Source organism: Pinus tabuliformis, chromosome 6, assembly GCF_031772625.1.
Source record: "Pinus tabuliformis cultivar Carrire ecotype Pingquan chromosome 6, CPIR1, whole genome shotgun sequence".
NCBI lineage: Eukaryota > Viridiplantae > Streptophyta > Pinopsida > Pinales > Pinaceae > Pinus > Pinus tabuliformis.
The window spans coordinates 1,800,605,249-1,800,628,668 of record NC_142292.1 but is presented as its reverse complement, the minus strand read 5'-3'; positions in this window follow the sequence as shown (position 1 = coordinate 1,800,628,668).

The following is a 23,420-nucleotide window of genomic DNA, read 5'->3' as shown; positions in this document are numbered from 1 at the left end:
ATACAGAACTTATTGGCTATAATACCAAGGGGAGGGATATTTATACAAAATTTGGGGTTTATACACCATGGTGTTAGATATTAGTAAGGGAAAAGGTAATGTAGGGGATTTACATAATAGTGTTAGAGTTAATATGGATGAAGGGGTAAATGGAGGGGAAACCACTAAGCTTATTTGCAATTTACTTAGTTTAGAGAGTAGATCAAAATGAAAAGATTTTTAGACAAGAAATGTGGCTTTTGAATGAACAAGAACCACCATGAAACCATGATCTTCTTCCATGAATCTCAGCTGATGAGGGGATGTTAGGAATGAAATGGAAGGGGGAAAGAGGGAGGTTAGTCATGCTCCTTGCTGTAACTTGATGGAGGTGAACACCTTGTCAATTAATCGACTTTACTCTGGTAAACACAGTTGACATATGTGCAATGGTAAAGACAACCTTTCTGCAACCCCAACTACTTACCCAGCTACTTACCTAGCATTTTTTATTTCTCCTTGGAGGGTGCACTTGGACTTGCAAACCCTTACTTGCCTTTTCTTTTCTTTGGCTTTTTCTTTGTTTTTCCTATCTACTTCTACCCTTATCACTCCCAAGGTCCCAGATTAAGCTGTTGGGAGCCCTTTCTTCTCTACCTGAACTACTTGTCTGCCAAGATTAAACAGTTTGGACAGACTTCCTTTCTCTATTCTACAACTGCAAATTTAAACCATGGAATGATCCAGATTAGACTGTTGGACCATCCATCAAAATTTTAAGTCCATACCAAGCTATAAGCACAGATCAGACTCTCGGGGAAATATGTGATCTTTGAATCATCAAAGCAGAGCATATTTGGACCTTCCATAGCCAATCATGAAATATGAAACCTATTGGTATAGGTAGCTAACATGTCCCATTATGCTTCGACCTCAACCGCGCCCCTGAAATATAGTGCGCACCATCCCTGCATTTTGATCGAGGGCTCATGTTTCAGCCTGAACTCTGTAGGTAGGAGTCTGATTCATCATTAATTCAAAACTTCTATAGGTGCGCTCATCATGGCCTTCTGACCTGCAAAAATTACAGAACAACTGCTGGGATGTCTGCGTATAATTCTGTAACAGGTGGCAGTTATCGATAGCATGCTTCCATCCTATGAGACAAATTTTGCACCATAATGTAGGCGTTGTGCTTGGTCCTGCTTGTGCCTCTGGTCTCAATGGCATTGGCCCTCCTCCCACCAGGTAGTTTGCGAAGACTAGACAATGGTCCTTGTCATGTCCTTGGCCTTTGCACTTTATGCACCATACCTCCTCACACACTTCTGGGCAGGCTGACCTGTCTTCTTTTAAGCTTTGCATCTCCAGACACAAGTTCTTCAACTACGCGTGAATCTATTGGACTCCTAGGTTAGGATCTTGTATCAAGGTCTCATGCAATCTCATTGTGATCTCCAACACTTTGGCCTAAGTGGATAGCTTTTGTTGTGACAACGTGGTCCTTAGGTGCGGCATTAATGACGCTATGAACCATGCGTGGTGCTGCCCATATGTTAAGGTGATATTGGCTTCATGAATCATACCCTTCAGTCTCTGATCTAGCTCCCAAGGGGTCTCACCTGGAAGCATCGTGATTTCCTTAAACCCAATAATCGACTGTGTCTCCGATTTTGGCCTGCTAAATTCCTTGTCTAGCGTAGCTTGGATATCCATGATTCTTGCGTTTGGATTTTCATTGGAATGTTTAATGTACCATGTTAGTGTGCGATCCTGCAAGGCACTGACCAGCGTTGCTTTCTTTATGTTGTCATCCGTGACCTCTTGCGCTGTTGGGTTGTGTTATATTCTTTCCACAACTAGCCCACGTAGTTAACTAGGGGGTTAGAGGGGGGGCGGAGCCCCCCTTTGTTGCACCGATTGTGTAGCAGGGGGTGGTCATAGGGGGTTTGAGGCGTACCCGTAACCCCACTTTATGGGGTCTGGGGCAACGCCCTGGAAAATTTTGGTTTTGGATCCTATGTTAGGATGGGCGGACCCACCTATGGTTTTTTGCATGATTTTCGCACATGTTTTTGGACGCGAAGGTTTTCAGTCCATGGTATTGGATGCGATGGTTTTCGATTCATGGCATTGGATGCTTTGGCATGCATAAATATGTATTATAACATTGAAAGGAACATAATGAAAAATCAAGCCGGTAGTCCTGGTTTTGGGATCCAGGGGAAAATCTCTGTGTATATGTGTTTTATGTGTTATGCTATCGCATTGTTTATTTTCTATGTTTTAGAATTCTTATGTAGGTAATTTTTGTACGGGGTTTAAACCTACATTTGGTATTGGAGCCAAGTTTGGCTTCAAGGGGACGCCTTTTGTTGCTGAGGGGTTTCGCTCGGGCCTATGGTAGACCCTATTCAGTGGGAGATCTGCGAGATTGATTTTGGTGGTGAAAGAAGATGGCGAACAGTGGAAATATAGAGATCGAGAAATTTAATGGTTAGAGTTTTGAGTTGTGGAAACTCAAGATGGAGGATCTGTTGGTGGATAAAGATCAGTGGATCACAGTAGATCCAGGTACTAAACCAACAAGAGTGTCTGATGAAGAATGAAAGAAGTTGGATCAAAAGGAAAAGAGCACAATACGATTGTGTGTCTCAGATTCAGTATTGCTGAATGTATCAGGGGAAGCTACATCAAAGGCTTTGTGGGACAAGTTAGGGACTTTGTACCAATCTAAGTCTCTAGTGAATAAATTATTCCTGCGGAAAAAGTTATATAACCTGAGGATGAAAGATGGAGACTCAGTGACAGAGCATCTAAATGCATTTAATACTGTGGTAAGTCAGTTAGAATCTATTGATATTAAAATTTTAGATGAAGATAAGTGCATTAGTTTGTTGTGTTCTCTACCATATTCATGGGATAGTCTGGTTATTACAATAGGTAGCAATGCAACTGCCTTGCAATTTGATGAAATAGTCTCATCCTTGTTGATGGAGGAGATGAGACGGAAAAATATGGAGTGCCAGAATGGTGATGCCTTGTCTGTACGAGGATGGTCCCAGAACAGAAACATGAATAAGTCATCGAGTGGGAGATCTAAATCTCTAGGAAAACCTGTAAAGGTGGTGTGATGGAAACGCAGGAAGGAAGGGCACTACAAAAGGGACTGTAAATCTAAATATCCTAATAAAGCAAAGGGATCTGACGATGCTCCTTCTGCAGAGGCGAATACCAGCTCAGATGAAGGTGGGGATGTGTACTTGGCTTCTTCAAGTACACATGTAGATCATGAGGCATGGTTGATTGAATCAGGTGCATCCTTTCACTTCTCTCCCCATAGAGAGTGGTTCTACGATTATGAGAAATATGATGGTGGTGATGTCTTCTTAGGGGATGATAGGAAGGCTAGGATCATTGGTCGTAGAAAAGTAAAGTTGAAGTTGCAAGGTGGAAGGGTTAGAACACTTTCGGGTGTTCTGCATATTCTTGCATTAGCCAAAAATTTGATTTCTGTAAGCAAGCTAGATGATGCAGGTGTAAAAACAGTGTTCAAGAAGGATACCTACAAAATGGTTCGGGGAGCACTGGTATTGATGTGGGGATTTAGAATTGGAACTCCATACAAGCTGCAAGGTAGCATTGTTATTGATGGGTGCAATAGTTCTGTGGTTCCTGAAAGTGGAGTAGAAAATCTAATGGTCTCTGAAGAAAAGACCATGCTGTGGCATCAAAGGCTTGGACATATTGGAGAGAAGGGCCCTTGAATACTTCATGGTAAAGGTATGGTAGAAGGTATGAGTAATATCTCTCTGGATTTTTATTTATGTGAAAATTGTGTATATGGGAAGCATAATCAGGTGAGTTTCCCCTCTGGTAGTAAGAGGGCGAAACAGATATTAGAGCTTGTGCATAGTGATGTGTTTGGACCTGTGAAGGTTCCAACACTGGGTAAGTTTGTGTACTATGTATCATTTATAGATGACTTCTCAAGGAATACATGGATATATTTCCTTAAGAAAAAATTTGAAGTCCTTGACAGGTTTAAAGAATTTAAGGCTCTGGTGGAAAACTAGACAGAGAAGAAGATAAAGGTGCTGAGGATAGATAATGGTGGAGAGTTTTGCAATAAGGAATTTGAAGAATACTATAAGAAGTGTGGTATAGCACGGCAGAAGACTACTCCATATACACCTCAGAAAAATGGAGTTGCAGAAAGAATGAACACGTTGATGGAAAGGGAAAGAAGCATGCTCAGTGGTGCTAGGTTAGGACAGGAATTCTGGGCAGAAATGTTGGAGACAGCATGTTACCTGGTCAACAGATCACCTTCATTAGCGTTGGAGGATAAGACTCCACAAGAGGTATGGATTGGTAAGAAACCCTTTCTTTCACATCTGAGGGTATTTGGATGTGATGCATATTCCAAAGGAGAAATGAACCAAGTTGGATAATAAATCTGAAAAGTGCATCTTTATTGGGTATAAGGATGGTTTAAAGGGTTATAAGATTTGGAACCCAGTAACAAGGAAGGTTTTGTACAATTGAGATGTGGTGTTCAAAGAGGTGAAAGATGTTATTAAACATGAAGTCCAACCAAAGGAACCTGAGAAGATAGAGTTTGAGCTAAAGGAGGAAGAATCAGACTCTACGGCAGAGGAGGAATCAAAAGATGAAGAGCCACAAACTCCAGGTGTGAGAAGATCAATTCAAGAAAGAAGGCAGCCAGAAAGGTATAGTCCATCTACTTTCTGTTCAAATTTTGCTTTATCTATTACTGATGATGATCCCAGAACTGTGAAGGAAGCAGTAGATTCAGAGGATGGAAAACTCTGGAAAGACGCCATGGTTGATGAAATGGCATCTTTGCACAAAAATGAGGCTTGGGATCTGGTGGAGTTGCCGGCTAGAAGGAAACCCATTGGCAGCAAATGGGTGTTCAAAAAGAAGACAAATGCAGAAGGAAAGGTGGAGAAATATAAAGCTCGCTTGGTAGCAAAGGGTTATTCCCAGGTGTTGGGAATTGATTTGATGATATTTTTTCTCCTATTGCCAAGGTAACTTCTATTAGATTAATTTTATATGTTGCTGCTGCTTTTGATTTTGAGGTAGAACAGATGGATGTGAAGACAACATTTCTTCACAGGGATGTGGAAGAGATCTACATGAAGCAACCTGAAGGCTTTGTGGTGAAGGGTAAGAAAGAACTGGTATGAAAGTTAAAGAAGTATCTGTATGGGTTAAAATAGTCACCAAGGATTTGGTATCATAAATTTAATACATTTATATGGGGACTTGGCTTCACCAAAAGAAAAGCAGATCACTGTGTGTATTTTAAATTAATTGGTGACCATGTTATTTATCTGGTCTTGTATGTGGATGATAGGTTGCTCGTTGGAAATGACAAAGAAATTATCCAAGATTTGAAGACCCAATTATCTTCCAAATTCGACATGAAAGATCTTGGTGCTGCAAACTATATTTTGGGCATGGAAATTAAAAGAGATCGGGCAAAGAGGAAGCTCTAGTTAAATCAGATGAAGTATGTCAAGACAATACTGCAGAGGTTTAATATGCAGGATAGTAAACCGGTGAAGGTTCCTATTCTTGTAGGTGTGAGGTTATCTGCTAAACAGTGTCCCAAGACACAAGAAGAGGAAGAGGACATGTCCCGTGTTCCATATGCAAGTGCAGTTGATAGCCTAATGTATGAAATGGTTTGTACTAGACCAGACATTACACATGCAATGGGATTATTGAGCAGGTTTATGTCAAAACCAGGGAAGGAGCACTAGACAGTAGTGAAGCGGGTTTTCAGGTATTTGCGTGGCACTAGTGATTATGGTTTGTGCTACCAAGGAAGATCAGGATTGGACAGAGCTTTTGATATTCATGTCTTTGTTGATGCAAACTAGGCTGGAGATTTGTATCAGAGAAGATCTACAAGTGTGTATGTGTTTAACCTATTTAGAGGTGCAGTCAGTTGGATGAGTAAGAAACAATCTGTAGTGGCACTATCAACTACAGAGGCAGAATACATGGCAACCACTCATGCAAGAAAGGAAGCAATTTGGTTGCAGAGATTGTGTTCAAGTATGGGGTTAGTATAGGGAGCTATAAGGATAGACTGTGACAGCCAAAGTGCAATTTTCTTGCCAAAGAACCTTGCTTATCATTCAAATACAAAGCACATTGATGTTCAGTATCGCTTTGTGAGGGATATGATAGAAGACAAAAAGGTGTTGCTAGTAAAGGTGGACACTTTGAAGAATAATGTAGATGCATTGAAAAAATCTGTGAGCTCTGAGAAGTTCTTTTGGTGTAGAGAGACAATGGGCGTTTCAGGGCTGGAAAAATAACTAAGATCTCTTGTGGCCCCCTTTGGAAAGAAAACAACAAGTGGGAGAATGTTGGGTTGTGGTCCACGTAGTTAACTGGGGGGTTAGAGAGGGGGGGGGGGGGGGCGCGGAGCCCCCCTTTGTTGCGCCGATTGTGTAGTGGGGGGGGGGGGGGGGTGGGGTCACAGGGGGTTTAAGGCGTACCCGTAACCCCACTTTATGGGGTCCGGGGTAGTGCCCCGGAAAATTTTGGTTTTTGACCCTATGTTAGGATGGGCGGACCCACCTATGGTTTTGTGCATGATTTTTGCACATGTTTTTGGACGTGATGGTTTTCGGTCCATGGTATTGGACGCGATGGTTTTTGGTCCATGGTATTGGATGCTTCGGCATGTATAAATATGTATTATAACATTGAAAGGAACATAATGAAAAATCAAGCTGGTAGTACTGATTTTGGGATCCAGGGGAAAATCTCTATGTATATGTGTCTTATGTGTTATGCTCTCGCATTGTTTATTTTTTGTGTTTTAGAATTCGGATGCAGGTAATTTTTGTATGGGGTTTAAACCTACATGCGCTTCCCATACAGGCTTTAACATGAACCCAAATTGGTCTGGATCTTCATTCCCTACTCCTTTGAACACTGGAAAATTTATTGCACTTGCCATATTGAATTGTGGTGGTGGCAGATGTGGTGTGGGCGGAGATGGGAGTGAAGATGGTGAAACTGGTGGTGGTGTAGGTGGGGTTGGTATGCACGGAATTCGTTGTCTTATCAGACTAACTGCACTTCTTGGTGAAACTTTCGTGAGCTCTTCCTTGCTTTCTCATCGAGGTGAAATCAAGGGGCTTGTTTTTATCTCTGTGCTACCCTCGTTTCTATAGATCCTCCCACTTCGCGTAGCCCCAAACATCAATTTATTCACATAACCTGCTTTTCACACAGTAGCATCTTAATCCAAGTGTTCAAATATTTAACGTACTTACCTCGCGGTCCTTTGAGGAAGCGTCGTTCTGCCTCACTGTAGCTGACTGAAGTGTCTACCGCGAACTCAGTGATAAACCCTCCTATAATTCAATTGAGCCAATGGTCCACAACGTGTGCGATCTTATCTTCTGATGCTTCTAGTTTGCCCACCAACTCTAGATTCCACACAATAGGTGTGTTGAGCCTACACCTTCCTTGACTATCTGCTAACTTTGCGATCCACTCGTACAACTCAGAGGGGAAAGACACAAAGAAAATTTCATGGATTTTTGTATATAAGTAACGCTCTAACCACTCTTCCTTTGATACTTTCGGATTCTTGTTTTCCTGCACTACAAACTCGTGAATTTTTCTATCCAACCACTCTCAATTTCTTTCTTTGTTGGATTCCAATGACACAACATCAGACAACTCTTATGCAGATCCTGGTCCCGACAACAAAACCATTTGTTGGCTTGTTGGGGCCTGACCCAGGTTCAGAGGTGATTTAGCCAAACAAATCCCTATACTGATGTCCCTTTCAGCAACAGTCCACAGAGCGTGGACTAAGGTCTCACCTGAAGTAGTATGGGAGGGTGCTAGAAACAGGTTTCTGCACCCTTGAGATGTCTGAGAAGTATGACTGGTTCTCTATCTATTCCTGTGTGTAGGTTGCTTTGCGTACTTTCTGTTCCTCACGGCCTGATACACTGCCTTTGCACAGCCCTAACCAGGGGCTGTGCTGCTCTCTGTGTTATTACCGAAGTCCTTATTGATATTCCAATGTTAGTTGATTCCTTATTGATATTCCAATGTTAGTTGATTATCTTAGTCTACTTGCATGCTTTAAGTTATACTTAACAATATACACCATTCATATAGTTGCACACAGTAAATAAACAATATATTTTCAATTTATATCAAACATGAAATAACCCAAGAACAGATACACAGAATTTAGATAAAACTTATCTTTATTATTCTCTTCCTTGGTTATAGACTCGACTCTGCCCTGCGCACTTAGGTGCAGGGGTCTGCACACTCAGCTGCAAACTACTAGGCCTCTGCGCACTAAGCTGTAGAGCCTTCTCCTACCCTACGACCTTAGACACTTACACTCTTGCTCTTCACTTCTACTTTTCTCTCCTTCTTTATTTTTTAGTTATCTTTTACACTTAAAACCTTGCTCTATTTATACAATCCCATGGTCTATGGACCATGGGTAGGCCGACATTACATTACACAACTAGGGCGGATAACCCTGTGACTCTATCATACATTTCGCGCTCCGCGCCCACAATTCGCGGAGTCTTTACAACAATATTGGGTAAAAACTTGGGCTTTGAGCCCCAAAACATGCGTTGGGGGGATTCCATGCCCAACAACAAATAAGTGTTATATGATGAGAGAAGAGGCCATAGTACTGGGACACTTTCTTTTAGTTGTTGGAATTCAAGTTGATCCGGCCAAGGTAGAGGTAATATTGCATTTTCCTGTACCAAAGACACCAACGCAGGTACGTAGTTTTATTGGTTGCACTAGATATTATAGACGTTTTATAGAAAAAAACTCTAGAACAACATTTCTAGTTTTTTGGCTGTTAACTAAAGATGAAGAATTCTTATGGATATATGGGTGTGAAGAGGATTTTGCAAAAATCAAGGAACTAATCTGTGAAGCTTTGATATTGTGAGGTTCGAATTGGGAACTCTCATTTCACATCCACACTAATGCCTCTCAAACAAAAATAGGGGCAATTTTGGGACAACAAGAGGACAAGAAGCTGTATGCGGTTTATTACATCAGTAATAATTCAACACCTGTTGAATTAAAATATACGGTAATAGAAAAGGAGTTTGTGGCTGTTATTTATGCTGTTAATAAATTCCGACATTACATTACTGGATATCCTACTTTTGTGCATAGCGATCACGCAACAATCATGTATTTGATGAATAAACCCGTGACCCCTGGGCATGTCACAAGTTGGTTATTATTACATCAAGAATTTGAAATTACCATCATAGATAAACCAAGCAAGGATAACGTAGTTGCTGATTTCCTATCTAGACTAGATACTAATGATGAAGGTACACCTGTAGAAGATATTTTTTTGGATGAATATATTTTTTCAATTTCTACTCATACTCCATGGTATGCAGATATTGCTAATTATCTTGCTATAGGGAAGGTACCCTAGCATTTATCATGCAGAGAACAATGAAAGATCATTTGACACAATACTCGTTATTCATGGATAACATGATATCTTTTTCATACATTGATTGACCAACAGATCTGACGATGTGTAGCAGAAGATGACATCTATGATGTCTTGAAGGTTTCTCATGACAGCCCCTGTGGGGGACATTTTGCAGGCAAATAGACCGAACATAAAGTGTTACAAATGGGATATTATTGGCCCTCCATATTTTGGGATGCAAGAGATTATGTCCGGAGATGTGATAGTTACCAGTGGATGGGTCATCCTGGTCAATCAAACAAAATGTCATTACAGCCTCAAGTAGTCCTTGAACCTTTTGAGAAACGAGCTATCGATTTCATTGGCCCATTTAATCCATCTTCACATCAGAAAGTTCATATTTTAATCTGCACAGATTATTTGACGAAGTGGGTTGAGGCCAGAGCTATGGCGAAAGCCATTGAACAGGTTGTCATAGACTTTTTGTTTGAGGATATTTTTGCTCGATATGACACCCCTAAAGAGATAGTTTCATATGGGGGGGTGCAATTTACATCACATATGATAGCAAGGCTTATGAAAAAGTATGGGATCAAGAATAGAATAAATCTCCATACCACCCTCAGGCAAACGGTCAAGTGGAAAGCATGAACAAGGTATTAGAAAACATTCTCACGAAGATTGTGGCAAAACATTGTTGAGATTGAGCTGAAAAAATCTCTAAACCTCTTTGGGCGTATAGAACATCATGGGGGGATACAACAGGTTTTCACAATTTGAGATTATATATGGGAAATATCCATTGTTTCTAATAGAATTCGAGTTTAACACACTCAGGATAGATCTCGAAGTAAGATTGGACCTTTCAGAATCCTAGAAACATTGGCTGGAATAGCTAAATAAGATTGGACCTTTCAGAATCCCAGAAACACTGGCTGGAATAGCTAAATGAACTAGATGAAATTAGTTTAATGATTGTCCAGGGAACTACTGCAATTCAAACGCAGGGAACAAAATGGTATGATAAAGTTATTAAGAATAAGGTGTTTTATAAAGGGGATTAGGAATTAATTTATGATTCCCATTTTAAGGACTTTAAGGGGAATATTTGCTCTCGTTGGATGGGGCCTTATGAGATTGATGAGGTATTTGATAATGGAACTATCAAAATTGTCACAATTGATGATACACATGCTTCTTCTATTTTAAATGTACATTGTCGCAGACTATATCATCGTCCATCCTCTAAATATGCCTTCATCAAACATCTCTCTGATAAATTTGGTTTGAAGGTTGTTAGTGTAGAAAATTCCTCCTCTACATCCTCTGATTAATATACATACCTACAGAGGCAATTTTTTTTTTTCAAAGTGCCTGATGTTGTTACTCCTTCGGTGTTGTTACTCCTCTAGTGTTGTTACTCCTTCGGTGCTGCTACTCTGTGGTGAAAATTTTTCTAAGAACCCAGTTTTGTTACACCTTTGGTGCTATTACTCCTCCAATGTTGTTACTCCTCCGATGCTGCTACTCCATGGTGAATTTTTTTTCGAAGTACCCAGTGTTGTTACTCCTTTGGTGTTGTTACTCCTCTGATGTTGTTACTCCTCTAGTGATGCTACTCTGTGGTGAAATTTTTTCTAAGTACCCAGTGCTGTTACTCCTTCGTTGTTGTTACTCCTTCGATTCTGTTACTGCTCTGGTCTTGCTACTCTGTGGTGAATTTTTTCTAAATACCTAATGTTGTTACTCCTCTGATGTCGTTACACCATTAATGCAGTTACTGCTCCGAGGCTGCTACTTCACGAGGTAAATGCTAGGTATGTCCCCGACTCGACTTTGCGGATTTGATTAGTAATTCTTTTGATAGGACTTGAGGTAACCGTGAACGATCTTTTTTTAGTTGGGGGGAGGTACATCTATATTTAAAAATGGTGGCATAATCAATTCTAATAATGATTTTCTGATGTTATCATAAAGGCTCATGCCAATATGTACACTCCACGATCCTCACCTTACGCTGCACTATTATCAATAGGTATTGGGTGTTAATGAACTAGTCCCTTCAAAACCTGTGGATTAATTACCATAATGGATCTCCATTATTTTTGTAATATACAGTGTATTTTTCCCATTTTTCTAAAAATTTCCATTCATACACCCTGATATTAACATTTCCTATGCCTTTCTACAAAAATTTACCTACCGATACTCCCTCCTAATAGTTTTTCTACTACTTCGAAGTGTTGCTATTGATCTATAGCAGAATGGGTGGAGCGAATATGAGACATGAACCAGAGAGCATAATTTTGGTTCGCAGTAACACAGATGTATGGCAGGTGTTTGTAAATGCATGCTAGGATAGATACTTTGAGAGATTTCAGGGGTTTGACGAGATTGTTACAACTAAATTTGCGTTGAACTTGGAAGGAGATCATTCCAAAGTTCAGAGTCTCGATATCCCAGTCACAGAGGAAGCCATCTAATCCATTAGTGGACCACCACAAGAAGGGCAGAAGTGGTTTTCACGGAAGGCTCCATTGCTGAAGTTCACAGAAGTATTTTTACAAGCCGGAGAAACAAAAATTCAAAAATGAAGGGGATATGATCGTAAGTCACTACCTTATCCCTGGGGCGAAGTTGCATACTTTGTGTTAAGATACATTACCTACGAAGGGAACTTTAATTTGTTTTTCAAGTATCATTTCAAGCTGTTAGCATCTCTTCATTTCCGGCATGCACAAATTGATTAACTAGATATGCCTTTCTTCTTGTGGAAAAGTCTTCAATTGATGGTGCAATCAAGCTGTCGCTCTTGGAAAGTATTAGCAGTCCTCAAAAATCACGGGTTGGTCCGGCTATTGGTAATTCAAGTGCATGCTCAAACTCCTATACCCTAGTCAAAATTCATTGACTTTTCAGAAGAATAATTGAAGGAAATTATACCTGCAGGGGAGGAGGATAATGAGGGCTCAACCAAAATGGAAGACGCCACAACTAATGCTTCTCCATAAGAACCACCATCACCCGTTGGCTCAGTTGAAAAGGAAGATTCTACAATCGATGCTGCTCCATAAGAACTGGCATCGCCTATTGGCTCAGTTGAAATGGAAGATTTTACAGCTGATGTTGCTCCATAAGAACCAACATCGCATGTTGGCTTAGTTGAAATGGGAGATTCCACAATTGATGCCTCAACATAAGAACCATCATTTCCTTTTGTCTCAATAGAAAGGATGGAAATTAAGGACATGGTTGATACGGATTTAGCATTAGCTGACAATTCTCGAGAAGGACTACCACCAACACCTAAAGAAGAAAGTGTAGTTGGGGCAAGAAAAATTGGGGTCCGAAGTAGAAACTGTAAGTGGTGCTACCACACATTGAGAACCAACACTACTGACAGGAGAAACTCTGGAATTGGCGAAAGAAAAAGAACCTGCAATTGGCATTATTCATTAGGAACCATAGGGGGACTAGGCTCAAACAAAAAATGTAGGGGTTGAGGGGAACGATTATGAAAGCACAGTCCAGACGAAAATGGGAGAGGATGTTCTTCATTCTCCCCTCCTAGCAACTCTACCAGGAGGGGCGAGGAAATTTCAGACTCGTCGACGCTCGAAGGAGGAAAAAGTCATTCCCCCAATTTTAAACTTTGTTGGGACATGGTTCGATGCACTTGTTGAGGTGGCCACTCAAGTGTCGACATTCATTGTTGCACAAATGAAACAATTTGGAAACATGGGGGCAATGCTACTACACAAGAACCAGTACTTACCAGAGAACAGATTGAAGAAGTGGTGATGGGTGCCGGCCCTGTAGATCCACCAGAAGAAGACATTAGTGCTGACGCTACCCCACAATGGTTTGAGTCAACTTTCGAATAGACAGTGGATGACCAGGTGGCGGAACAAGAACATGAGACAAATGCTGAGGGTAGTATCATGTAGGTTTCGGAGATAACTCAAGAATTACAGAAAGACATAATGCCTGTTGAAACTGACTCATCATAGCCAGAGACAATTCTAGAACATATGGAAGAATAGGAAGGGGAAAAAGAAGTTGAGGATGTTGAACCCCTGACCACGGTAATCCTGGAAGGAAATGAAGGGGACACCACTCAAGTTAATAAGAAAATAGAAGAAGTGAGAGTGAAGGTGGATTTGGTCGACACCTATGCTGATGATCCATCAGGCCCCACATCAGCTACAAAACAAATAGACGAGGTCACTATCAAGCAAGAATTTATTCAACAATGCGCATGAAGTAGACGTCCCCTTAAGGAAAGGTATCAGTCTCAGTTCAATGAAGTTATGCAATTAAAAATAGACAATATGAGATTGAAGAAAAGGGTGTTGCGCTTGCAAAGGGGAGTAAGAAGGTATAGGAGAAAATTTGCAATACTTAAGAGTGGAGTTTATCACAACCGATCTAACCCAGACCTGCGAAGGTGATGAGCTGCATGAGGACATGTAGAAAGATTAGTTGGGGGGAGATGTTGGGAGCTAAACTTGCATGTTTTTACTTACCTTTTTATCCTATTTTCCTTCACATTTTCACACCTAACTAAGTTAGTCCATATCCTAAATCATGCAGGTATACCTCTAATCATGTCTTTATGAATTAATTAATCATTGAAGCATAGTCTAGGGGATTATTAACAAAAGCGCTTGCTAAACTTTATCTTATGTGCAAATTTCCAATTCAAATGGCTAAGTTTTAATCATTAAGCGGGCAACACTATTGTTGAACAACATCTATAATGATGAAACTAATCCATACTTACTATTTCTATCTTTAGTATTTAGTTTTCGCTTATTACAGCCATTTTGTAGTCGCACGCAACAGTTACCTTAATCTCAGGAATTGTTTTGTATAAGAGAAGATAGAGAGTTTGAAATAGGGAGTTGGCATTGTTAACCTTGGAGACAAATGGCCCAAAAATGGATCCAAATATGCCCCAAAGTCTCCAAGTATGCTTAAATATCGTGCCAAGGGATCCATTTATGCCCTCGACATTTTCAATTTTGGCTCAAAGATCATCTAATGATCAAAATCAGCGCAAGAGGAAAGCCCTTACAAGGGCTGAAAATCATTGTCGGGAGGCAAAAAACGCAAGGAGAACAGTGAAAAACCCATAGGCGTAGGTTTGAACAGGGATTTTCATAGCCACTGTTAGATCTAGCCGATCAACGGCCAAGATTTAGGTGGCAAATCGCATATCGGCCAGGCAGAGGTGACAGGCTTAAAGCAGGCACATGACACTACCAATCAGTGATCTCCGATGATTGAATCGATGGGTCGCATCAATGGGGAGCTATGTTATATCTCTATCTCTCTCTCTCTCTCTCTCTCTCTCTCTCTCTCTCTCTCTCTCTCTCTCTCTCTCTATATATATATATATATATATATATATATATATATATATATATATATATATATATATATATATATATATATATATATATATATATATATATATATATATATATATATATATATATATATATATATATATATATCTATATATATATATATATATATATATATATATATATATATATATATATATATATATATATATATATATATATATATATATATATATATATATATATATATAAGGCCCGGGTAATGAACAATCAACGACTGCGATCAGATCGCATCGCTGTATCGCATCGGCGTACTACCATGGGGCAGGACCTCTGCACATACAAATGGTCGACCCAATGGCACTACAAATGATTTCTTATAAAATTTCAAGTCCGTACCCAAGCAGTTTTCAAATGTATTTGGTATATTTTCATTATATAACAAAAATTACAAAGGAAGCTTGGTTAGTGCGATTGCGATGAAGCCTGGACCCGAAAGGGTCCAGAAAGTGATATATATAATATTTGATGTCCGCAAACGGCAATTTTCCCGTGTTTTTAATATTTTAGGCATATTTCACAATACGAGGAAAATACACAGGGCAGGCTTCTTTGTGACTTGCGACAGCAACGAGGGCAGACTCGAGAGACAGATAAGCAGCATCTAATAATTTTTTAAGTCCGAAAAGGACAGGAATGGACGGGATTTTCACAAGGCTGTTGTGTTTTTCTATATTTAACAGAAAGAACATTCTTTCTAAATACCTAAAGGGAAAACAGAGGCCCGATAGCTCTTCCATCGCAGCATAGCTTGCCCTAATAGAAATAGTCATGGAGCACGCGCAACTATCCCTAAACAAAATTGACCAAGTGGCATAGACAACGCAACACAACCAAATCAAAACAGAAAGGGTCATGGAACAGATAGCGCAGCTCATCAAACAACATCATAAAGCATCTCTGGCTTAGGGAAGCTCCCATGCATCACAACAACTACCCAAAATATCTGAATGCGGTTAGTCCTCTGTCAGAAGAGAAAAACCACGAAGCCATGCTTGCCTTTAGGGAATCAAATAGTTAAACAATATAGAGTGATCGATTACGACCTCTCAAGCCTAAGAAGGCTGAATATCATTGTAAAGGCTAGAAATAGCTGTTAGTGAGATGTAATAAGGGTTCAACTTCTGGATATTATTCCTCCTCTGTTCCTTCAAGTTTCGCGTCTTCATTCTAGAAATACAAGCATCTTTTGCCATTATATGTTCAACATCCATTCTATTTGCTATTCTATGCTTGCACTTGAACAATTTGTTCATGTTTCCTTTGTGTCTAAGGCCGATAACTATCATCTTATCTCTGCTTTGATAACTTAGATTTGCAAGCTTCTTTGCTGCCTGTAGCTAACCATTCATTTATCTTTATATATGCAATCTGATGATACAGTTAGTATTCTCCATCTATCCATTAAATCTATAAACTATTGAGCATTAGTGATTTAAAGCCTTGTGTTGTTGAGAGTGTTCATGCATGCCTCGAGTGTGAATAGAGCTAAAATGGTCATCTAACTTGATCCAAACCATCATCCATTCCAATAGTTCTAAAAACAATATTGAATATTATATGTTACCAGGTATCTCCGAGTTGCAACATAGGAGAGTTTCCTGGAGTGAACAAGAATATGAGAGAGTGGAGCTTTGTAATAGTGACTTTACATTAATGAAATTTGCAGCTTTCTGATATTTTTCTAAGTTCGTGAGTTCATCACAACCCTGATCATGGAGTTGGGCCCACTCTCCTGATCAGGGGTTGCTAATATAGTGTGTGTTCAGTTTTATTTTCCATGAATGTATTTCTTCTTTTCGCTGTAATTGTTTGATGTAAATCAGAGAAGGACCTATGTTTGGATTGCGTAGTTTTGGAAGCATGAATTCCCTTTAAATACATGCTATTTATCCTAGGAATTATGAAAGGAAAAAGGGGCTTGGAGAGCTAGAGAATTGGTTAAGTGTTGGCTAAGATCTTGTTTGTGAACTGAGAGAGTTGAGCACACATGTGCGGAATTGTTCTAGTAAGAACAAGCTTTGTATATTCACTCATATTTCTGATATATATAATACAGATAGCGGGGTTTTGAGCAGTGGATTTCCCCAGATACATTTTGTGTTATGTGCATTTGATTTATCTTGATCTTGTTCATATTTTTTTTCATCAATCTATTGGCTTCCGCTGGTTTAAAGTAGAAGTAGATTCTTGTATTTTTCTTTAGTAAATTGCATGAGCTTGTGAATCTATAGGATTTTCTATAGGACTATGGCCCAAAACCAACAACTTTAAAATATTTTAATGATTTTACAAAAAAGAAGGGGCTTCACCGTGAAGCCCTACTACTGTGCGTTGACTTTGTTGTGCGCTCTTCATCCTGCTCTGCTACTCTGCTGCATGGTTCACTTCGTACTCTGTGGCATCCTTTCTGTTGTGCACTTCCGCAAAACTTGGATTTCTTCCCAAAATCTAGACAATTTGGGTTGCGCCCAATAGGTCACCAACACTCACATGTGACTCGTCCTGAGTGGCTTAGGTGTTGTGCCCTAAATCTTTGTTGGGATGCTCATGTAGGCCTCATTATATTGCTGAAGTATTTCTGCTACCAGTTTCTCCTCTCGGAGAACTTCTTCCAGTAGTGCCTCTATTGTTGGTCCAACAATCTTTTGTAGCACTTCTTTCTCCCTCTGCCATAGCTCCTTGAGCCTATTTTCTATTGCTTGTGCAAGCTAGAGGGCCTCATCCTACCACGACTGAGTCCTCTCATTCTAAATATTTCGATGGTAACATGGGAAAGTCCTGCCCGTCGAGACGACGTGATAGGTGGGGTGCTTGTCCAATGATTGGCGTGTTGAGGTGGAGGACCCCTAAAATATTTATAATGTGAAATTTGAACTACCATGTATCGAAGGGCTAGGCAAGACCCCTAATTAGCATGGTAAGTGATGTGAACTCAGAGACTCTTCACTTCCTAGAAGGAAGACACCTATCAAATGAATTCGAAGGTTTTGCAAGATGAAGTGGCCTGGATCTGAGTGATACATTGCACACTTAGAGCGGATCCACATGGAGGGTGACATCAACCCAGTGGAAAGGATTGTTGACATCACCCCAATGCCTTGTCAATGATTTATAATGGAGTCAGGTGCAACTCCATCAATATTTAATCCCTAGGGTGATGTGGTGCAACAAAGCCCACTTGCACAAGCATAAGGGAGATGTGATTGGTTAAAATTGTGTTGAGGTGGCGGGTGACCAGGTGGTTCCCCCACATAACCCCTGCTCCATATTCCTTGGAAGTTTCAACGATGAAACACATTGTATACCATAGAGATTATATTCCCGGGGTAAGCTATAAAGGGTGGCCCATGCAACTCATAAATTATAATACATATATGCTTATTTAGGTGTATTATGAGCCATGGTCATGGAAGATTGGGACATGACATGATCAGGCCAATAGTTGTGTAGAACTATGATGTGGTAACGGTTCGTCTATGACTTGGATAGTCACAGGGAACCACGTGGTAGATCATGTGATGTAGCACTATCTTATAGGCCAATATTTGAATAATTATAAATTTTGATCCAAGAGATTAGGAAAACTTTTATATCATTGGAAAGGTCCCAACAAGATGAATGCAACGATGTTATTCATTTTAGTATTTCAGGAAGTAGAAAAAGATCAAACAAATTTAGACCCCATTTCCATAACTAGACATTGGAGGTCGAGTCAACATAGTAACTACCTCATTCTACCCTTAGTAGGGGCTAGGGATAGTAGGGGGGACATTACATCCCATATTTTGCTTCCTAGAACATTGTTGCTAGATTAGAAGCATTCCATGTTTGACCAAGTTCCACATGGATGAGACAAAGTGCCCAGGCCGCAGTTGCATAAGATGTTTGGGGGAGTGTGTGGGGCATACCTTTTATGTGAAATTGATTTCCATAGATTGGGGCCTCCTTGGAGCCATCTCCACCTAGTTTTAACTCCTAAAATGTTTTCCATAGTGTGGGGATATCATAAGGCCATACCTTCTTTAAATTTTGGCACACAAATTTTGTCCCATGTAATGAGGGACCATTTTTTTCTAATTTGGTTCCTCCCCAAAGAAATAAGCACTAATGCCGATGGATTTCCTATAATATTAAGGTCAGTGCCATAAGATCGAAGCATAGGTATATGTGTATGGATTGAAGGACTAATTTTAAGAGTACCGAGCATCCTACTATGTTGAGGGATTGAAAGATCCAACTAGTAGGCTTGGTGTTGATTTTGTTTACAATTTCCTCCCACAAACTCCATTTGAGAGAAATATCACCAATGGAGCTCCTAGATATTTAGAGGGGAGTTGGTTGATTTGAAAACCAAGGATTTTTTATATTTCTCTGAATGGGGGATGGATTCTTGAAAAAAAAAAATGAGATTTCATTTTGTTGATTTCCATACCTAAATATTTAGTGAAGTCATCTAGAATATGCATGAAGCCTTTCCTCTTAAATGAAAGGAGTGCCATACCCTTAATATCATGACAATATTGTTGGTGGGTTAAAGGAAGGTTTGAACTAAGAAAATAAAGACCTTTGTTTTTTTCTCCATTGCAATTACTTTGAGAGTTCTTCCTATCCCTTTCATCGCTAATATGAAGAAGATAGGCATGAGTAGGTCTCCCTACCTAATGCCTTAGGAAGATCTAAATGGGATGGTGAAGGAGTCATTGACTAAGATCGAGAAAAAGGTTGAAGTTGAAATCTTGTTGACACAACTAATCCAATCGTGATCGCATCTGAAGGCTTCTAGGATCCTAGAATGGTACTACTAGTTGAGTTTGTCAAAGGCCTTTGAGAGGTCTAATTTGAGCAGCATACCTGGTTTATTCTAGAGCTTCAAGGAGTGGATGGTTTAATGTGAGACCAGGATTCCGTCGGGGATATGGTGACCTTAAACATATCTAGTTTTCTCTGGTGAAATTAGCTTTGGAAGCAATGGTTTGAGTCAATTGTCTATTATTTTGGTGATGGTATTATAAATGACATTGTAGAGAGATATGCATCGATAACCATTGGGGTCCTCCACCTTGTCCTTTTTAGGCACCAGTGTGAGGAATATGACATCAAGGGTTAGTAAGATAGACTTTGTTTTTCAATATTATTCCACCACTTTCCATACATCACGACCTATAGTGGGTGTATAGCTATGAAATAATTCTACTGAGAAACCATTTAGTTCATGAGACTTGTTACGAGGCATTGTTTTGATAGTTGCTTCCACTTATTCAAAGGATATTTCTCTAAGAAGAACTTCATTTTGTCCCTGCATTACCAATGAAGGAATATGCTTCGTGATTTGTTGGACTACCTATTTTCTATTGGAAAGGGGTTCTGTGAGAAGATATTGATAGTATATGTTGAGATATTAGACTATATCTTGATGCTCCTGCGTCCTAACACCTTCCTAGTTTTTGTGAGAGGAGATGTGATTATGGTGGCAATTTTGCAACCTGAATGTGTGGAAAAATGTTGTATTTCATTTTACCTCTTTGAGCCATTGTATCTTGGATTTCTATTTCTAGATTCATTCTTATTGCTTCCCACGTTCCTCAAGTTGGGTGAGAGTAACTAATTCTTCTTTAATGAGAGCCTCCAATATCCTATAGAGGATGGATTCATGTTGGATTATTGCCATATTCATTTCTATTTTCTTATTTTCTTCTATATTTTTTCCAGATTTTTGTTTATTCCAACCTTTGACCTTCCATTTTATTTATTTGAGCTTCTATTGTATCTTTTACATTGAGGTTCCTTCTATATTCGCATGTTCATTCCACCAGGTCTTGATGTTGGATTGAAAATCAAGATGATGAACCACAATTTCTCAAGGTGGAAGGGTTTATTTGTGGCATGGTTTTAATGGAAATATTCAAGCAAATAGGCTAATGATCTATGCCATGACTATGGAGAATTTATGATTCTAGAAAGATATCCCAATTCATTATTGATTCTGACACAAAGAACCTATCTAGTTTTAAGGCCACTTGTGGGTACCTCCTCTTTGATTATTCCAGGTAAAATTGTCATTTATAGTGCCCAATCCACCAAGCAAGAGCTTGTGTTAGTGTGTAGAGGGAATACTTGGGATTAGAGTGAATTATATAACAAAACTCCTCAGACATTGGCCCTTTCGGTAACACTTGCGAGAAAGTGAAGTCACACCTAAGGTGTCTTATGAGGGATTGCAACAACCTAAACATTTCTACAACGATGAAGGAGACACGAAGCCTATGTTATCACTATTCTAATCAACATCTATTATTCAAAAAATGAAATTTAGGTATACCCTCAATTTGTGCATTAAGTCGATCATTACCAAATATTCAATAGAATTCTAATAAACACATCAGTTCGTTCATCACATAATACACATATACAGATAATAATCCAAAAACAAGATACTTTTATTATCACTAGAAGGTCTTCATTATATTCCAACTTTCATTTCCCACCAACCTAATAGATCAATGTTACAATGTGAGATCATGTCTAAGAACAATACACCTATGTTTCTCTACCCCTTTACCCCCTACTACTTAGGTTATTTATAGTTTTTCATTTATTCATAGGAAAACCCCAAAACCCCATTGGACTATGGGTGGTAAATAATATCATGGGAAAAAACCCACAACCTGTCATAACGACTTTCCCTATTTCCTTAATTTCATGACACTGACCCATAGTTGACCTTTCTACGCAGTGCTCCTTTTTGCAAATCCCAAAACCTTTCCTCAAAACACTATTCCAATAGGCCCCCAACACTCACATGTTACTCATCCCCAAGCCACTCAGTCCTTTTGCTATACTATCTTCCTTCTATGTTCATCACATTAAGTCTATCTTCCAATATTCGTCTTTGCTCCAGCTACTTTAGCCAAAATTTTGTGCACTGCTCCTACTTTTGTTACTTTTCTTCCTATAGGAACTATTTATAATTTAGGTTCTATGCTCAACTTTGAAATCTTCCTAGCCTCAAACCATTGTTCCTAAATTTTCTACAAATAATTGCATGCCACCTTATAGTAGTTGAAAAGTATACTCTTCTAAATGTTGTAATCAGTGAAGTTCTAGCCATCTTCAAACTTCTTCTTGGTACAGATAAGCCTCTTTTGTTAATGGAATTAAACAAAATAAATAGGTTTTACATTTGTGTCACCCAAATGAACTCTTAGAATTGTTGTTGTTCTTGACTTTCTCGATGGTACATATAGTCTTGGAAAATGCCCTTAAATTGCACGCTTTTGATCCGGTATCTTTGTTCGATTTTCTACGAACTACATGGGGTTTAAGAATACCCCTAATGTCTTATTTCTAGCCTTCTTATTTGGTTCTCCTCCTCTGGTAGTTTTCTTTTGAGCTTTTAATTGATTTCTAACTCTACAGCTCTAGTTCTCTACCATTCTAGCTCTCTTACGTCACTCTTTGTTGTCCATATATCTTAACACAATTAACTTGTTCAATTAAATCTCTAAAATTATAAGTTGTTGTCATGTCATACGATTGTGCAAGTTTCATAATTTGAAATTTGTCAGACCTAATTCCATATCCAATCAAATTTTCAATTCTCCCAGTGTATATTGCCTTAGTGCACATACCTGGGTAAGTGGACGTCCTATCTGCAATCGTTCCTAATAGGTCTGCTACTTTGAATAGATACTTGTCATTATAGTGCACTCATTCGATCATTGATTAAGTGGATTTTCTTTCTTACTGCAGTCATGTTGTCCATCTAGTGTGGTTGAATCTATCATTTTTCCATACATATTATGTTTTATGCTCCCCAATTTTCCCTCTTATTAATGCTTAACAACTATCTAACTCAAATCTACGATGTGTTTCCTCATGTCTGCTTGTGCATGGTCTTTTGACTAAACTATCTAAACAAAACATAAAAATACACTTCAAAATATTTAATTTATTATTCTTTAAAACTATACAGACCTCCTTACTACATGGTAGTTCAACTTCTCTTGTATATTTTCATCTGCCTTCCATTAATAAACCCCTCTGCATGTTCCCCATTGAGCTTCTCTAACTAGACAAATTCTATTGTATTACGCATATGATCACATAAGGACCTAATTAATGCATCTAGAATTTCCCTAGATGCTTCAAGAATTTATTGTCATAGAGCAAAACCAAGTCTCTTGGTTGAAATTTATTTTTCTTTATGCACCTACCATGCCAAGCTTCCTCTTGTTCTTTCTAAACATTTTTATTAAATCCTGATAGTGTGCAATCATTTTCTAATTATAGCAGCTTTGGCAATATTTGCTCTATCGCATGAGAACCAATTAAATTTCCACCAACCTATTGATAGTTCTTCTTCTTGACTGATTCGATGGTACCTTGGACCCTATCTAACTACCTCCACTACCTTGAATATATTTACTATTTTCCTTACTCTTTTCACTAACAAATTGCAACAAATTATTAGGTGATCTTACTTCTTAGCTTAGAGACAC